Below are 4,088 nucleotides of genomic sequence, written 5' to 3' on the forward strand. Positions count from 1 at the left end.
TTGATCTGTATCTAGCGTCATGGCTGGCACAGAGTTGGGGATGTTGTTGATTGTGGATTTTGTTGAAACATTTTGGTCAGCAAAGTTTTACAAAGTATTTATTTTGGCAAAATCATTATGAAAAATGTGTTTCCTAATTAAAAAATAATAATCCTTAATGCGTCCATTCAGATTTTATTTACACTTTTATTCGGGATTGCTTTTATCGTATTTGCTAGTATTACAAGTACAGTTTGACATTTTTTTCTAACATTAGAAAATACGGAGAATCTGTAATACCTGCAGTGCCGCCGTATTGGAACAATTCGTTACTGCTCGAAGAGCAGACCAGACTGTTCGACCGAACAAGCAGAACACATTCCAGGGATGTGGATCGGTTTCGCCAAATCTAATTGTCTAGATTTGTTCGATCTCACGAAATTACGCCTTAAGATAAACAATTAACACAAGCCGATTTACGCCTATTTCAGTAACACACATCACATATGTATCTGTTTTGTGATTTGCATATTTTTCAATAAAATTGTTTTATACTTTTCTGAATAGTGCTCCTAGTCTTGAATAAAAATTTAAAAAAGCGGTATATTGAACGTAATCAGTTATAGTTTATTGGGTGAATATACTTTTCTCACTTCTTCAGTAATATCATGAACGTATATAAAATATGACCATAAGTAGACATACAAAGAGTCTCAAATAAAGATAATCTGAAATATTAATATCACCTTACAATTATAATAAACATATTAGTACTTTAAAGAGACATCGCATTGTTTATACGTTTTTTAAATATATCCATAATATTTAATCTTATTAAGTGTATCATTAATTATTATTTTTAAGATAGTCCTTGACCTTTTATGTATATATTTCATCAACAAGAACCAAATCATAATAAGTACTACCTTTCACTCAACCAATCCAACACTTACAACTATAGTTAATAAACCATTTTTTTTTTTTTGCATATACAACACTAGTTGGTACAATGGAGATAATAACTGAAATACTAAACATTTATTCAGACGTCACTAGCGAAACAAAACCTGTTAGAAAAATCTGTTTAACTAATTTAAAATTGCAGTAATTGTTCGTGATTAAGCTTACTTATTTCCTTAAGCTTTAAATGACTACAAAGATTTAGTATTTTCAACAAAATGTAGTGCAAATGTTCCGTCACTAAATGACTAAACATTTATAATAAATTAGTGCCTGCCGTTTCTGTGAAACCAATAATCGAAACCTACACATATAACAAATATTCCTGACAACTGTAGGTGGTAAGCATCAAGGCAGCGTAATCAACTGTCTTGAACTCGGAATTTACGACATCCAGAAAATATATTTAAGGTTTCAAACATATATATATATATAAATCTGTACATTATAGTCTATTTGTACACATCTTTGTAAATATACACATACATATGTATCATACAGGGTAGGACAAAAGTCAGTATACGGTTTATTAATTTAGAACATAGTTTAGATTCTATTGCTCTGAAATTAACAAAAATTAAATCGGTTTCATTTGTCTTCATAAGATTTTCTTTAATACCAATCGTATAGTACCACCTATATAGTAACTTTGGCCTCACCTTGTATATATGTACACACAAAAAAATCCACATAAGTCTTTTCAAAATAATCAAGCTTTATCTATGAGCTGGGTTTTAATTAAATCACAAATAATCTTCGTCTAGCTAATCATAACTTTTAACTAAATAAACCTTGATCTAATATTAGTAGCAGATCAAGAAAAATCTATATCATGAATGTTGAGTTCTAATTTATTGAAAGTACAAATTATATGAGGTATTTTATGGTTTATTACAAAAAAGCCTTCTAATATAACCTCAGTAAGTAATCCAAAAACAATGACTATTTACATTGACTAGATTTGGATAAATTCATCATTTGTGTATCCTCACAGTTAATGGTAATGTATTTCATTTCAACTGTTATAGTTAAACTACGGTATGAAATCTTCACTTGCGCATACCTTACACAAATCTCACCTACCTGTGAGGCTGAGATAGTTTAGTTCTGTATATTTAACATTTATTTTTCGATTCTCAATAAAACATTCTCTCTTGTAATATATATATTTATGTTTTATTTTATTTTATAACAACCTAAAGGTACCCTTATGCTATTGCAGTGAAATCATTCAAATAAAACAGAAATTTAAACTAATTTTGTTCTATACACCGAAATAATGATACTTTCTCTTTTACTAAGTTCAAAAACACGATTTAACAAATTATCTGCCTTAATTAAAATATCTATCGCCATCTATCGAAATAAATTGAAGGTAGCATAAACTCTCACTGAAATACATTCAAAGACAACAACAATAGAAAAGCATAAAATTCAGTTTTGTTTGTCTTTTCCCATCTAAACATTCATTTCAAAAAATAAAATATAATAGATGGTAAATTCAACAATTTTTTTCTACCAAATAGCCCAACAGTTATGAATTTTCAGGTGTTTTTGAAAACCATAGTAGTAAGGTTTGTTACTGCAAAATATATGCTTATCATAAATTAATCTGTTACACATTACCTTAATTGTGTATAATTTTAGTTTAATTTAAAAAAATTAAAATATATAAAATATTTTTCTTATTAATTTATTATCCATACAACCTTTCTGAAAAAAAATCACAAACTGGAAATATATAAAAAATTATCACAAATACAAATAATATTTTGCTATTATATTTTTGCAAATGCCATAACTACGTAAAACTGAAGTAATTGCCCTTATTAGCATCATTTACGTTCAGATATTGCTATAGCCCTCAGTAGCGCAGAGGTATGTCTGTGGACTTCCAACCGGGTTTCGCTACCCGTGGTGGGCATATCACAGATAGTCCAGCGTGTAGCTTTGTGCTTAACCACAAAAAAACAAACATATACAATACAGGTTTAGACAGAATATTTCTTACGGTAATCAACTACATGTTATGAGAACCAGATAGAAACCTCTGCCACATCATATGGCTGACAACAATATTCTTGAAATATGTTGCTTCAGTGACCCGTCATTTTCCTCTTTTTTTCCGTATTTTTTATAGATATATTTCGAAATACGTAAAAAAATATCAACTGCTCAGCTGTGAAAACCCTTTGTCATTACTATTTCAAATATTGTGTCTGTCAGATCAGGAAAATAATATTCATGGCACCAATAATAATTTCAAGGGGATACGGGATGGTTTCTGCCACAGCAGCCCTTTTCCCTAGTACTGTAGCAGGTGCTGTCTTGTTGGTCTTTCTTAGATCGTCATCACAAGCTGGTAAGGTTTAAGAAAGAGACAACTGTGGATGTTCCAGCATCTCTCACTCATAGCGAACTTGTGATTTTGAGCAATCAAAGCCATGTGTCCGAACACGTTACTGTCAGCTATGAATGGAAATTATGTTTACTTTGAATTAACAACTGCAGTTTTCTTGAAGTTGAAGAATGTTAAAGTTCCATTTGAATTCTCTGACATTCTTTGTTCTCCATATGTCTTATATGCGTCTAAATGTCTTATATGCCTGCTAAGTGAGCTCAAGATAAGTCTACTTAAAAAGTACAAACTGTGTTCTTGTCAGGTCCTTGTATGGGATATGTCTTGTAGCACATTTTATGGTAGTATGCCTCCGTAGCCACCAGTTCCTGACTAGTCACAATAGAAAATACGCGATTGTCTTGTTTCTCTGCTGTTGCCTCTCATATAGTTTAGTCACCACATGATTCTACGCATTCAATAAGAGACTCTCGACTATATTTATCCTTTTACTTACTGCCTTTTTCTCAGAAAATATAACTTGCTTCAAATTCAACTGAGCTGGGTAATATTATATGAAACGACTTTCTAGATAAACAGGCTGCAGCTTGCTTTGCACTTGTAACTTGGCTTCTAAAGATTTCTTAAGTGTGAATTAGATTAACTACATCATTTGATGTATTATGCAATTATCATGAGTTGTCTTTGTGTGATTGGATGTGGACTGCAACGAATTTGTTGTAATATATTTATTTTAATATCAACGTTTATTTGGATAAAATTTATATTTAGAAACCTACATAGCTTATAC

The sequence above is a fragment of the Limulus polyphemus genome, unplaced genomic scaffold (assembly GCF_000517525.1).
Source record: "Limulus polyphemus unplaced genomic scaffold, Limulus_polyphemus-2.1.2 Scaffold236, whole genome shotgun sequence".
Taxonomy (NCBI): domain Eukaryota; kingdom Metazoa; phylum Arthropoda; class Merostomata; order Xiphosura; family Limulidae; genus Limulus; species Limulus polyphemus.